This window comes from Mus pahari, chromosome 17 (assembly GCF_900095145.1).
Source record: "Mus pahari chromosome 17, PAHARI_EIJ_v1.1, whole genome shotgun sequence".
NCBI lineage: Eukaryota > Metazoa > Chordata > Mammalia > Rodentia > Muridae > Mus > Mus pahari.
This window is the reverse complement of record NC_034606.1, coordinates 20,980,625-20,981,423: the sequence shown is the minus strand read 5'-3', so window position 1 is coordinate 20,981,423 and position 799 is coordinate 20,980,625. Positions and strand designations below refer to the sequence as shown.

The following is a 799-nucleotide window of genomic DNA, read 5'->3' as shown; positions in this document are numbered from 1 at the left end:
TTAGGAGCTCAGAAGATCAGATGCCAAGAGAAATATGGGCAGTAAAGACCAACTCAGGAAGTTTATGACACGACTAAGAATTCTACTTGGAATTGGGCAAGAGGCCATGTGTGTCACATTATTGCAAAAAACAGGTCTACATTTGTTTGTCCTGAGATTGAAGGTAGCCCAGTTAGAAAGCTTTGGTATGGATTTTGCCTGCTGTTTTTAGACAGGTTTACTGTGAAAATTATGAGCAAAAGACCTTGTTTGTCCAGAAAAAAACACATAAAGGAAAGTGGTAGCCAAAGAAATTAAGACCATTAAAAGAAGAAAGTTCTTTGCTCCTGGACAGTGAGTGGGAAAGGGCCCTGAAGTGCCTGTACCCCACCTGCCATAAGGGTGCAGTAATGAAGCTACGGGTGGAGTTAAGACTCCAGGAAGCTGCAAGCAGCCAGTCTGCCCAGGACAGAAAGCTCGTGTGCTATCAAAGGATGGGAGGCAGCCAGTGCTGTGCTGTATAAGAACTTAAGGCCCAAACCCGACCCCTACAGTACATCCTAGGTGCTGGACATGGAATGATAATGTTCATGCGTTCTGCTATGCTTTGGTTTCTTTTGCTCCTGGCGTTCTGGTATTCTGTCCCTTGTTTAGGAGTACAAGTATGCTGGGCAGTGGTGGCGCACACCTTTAATCCCAGCACTTGGGAGGCAGAGGCAGGAGGATTTCTGAGTTCGAGGTCAGCCTGGTCTACAGAGTGAGTTCCAGGACAGCCAGGGCTATACAGAGAAACCCTGTCTCGAAAAATCAAAAAAAAAAA

General features: G+C 45.8%; 1 protein-coding gene across 1 annotated transcript in view; it reads left to right on the top strand.

Annotated features, from left to right (window-relative positions):
* The window catches only part of Taf2 (TATA-box binding protein associated factor 2), a 56,084-nt gene that overhangs the window by 18,422 nt on the left and 36,863 nt on the right, over nt 1-799 (top strand). The gene's annotated exons all lie outside the window — the stretch shown is intronic.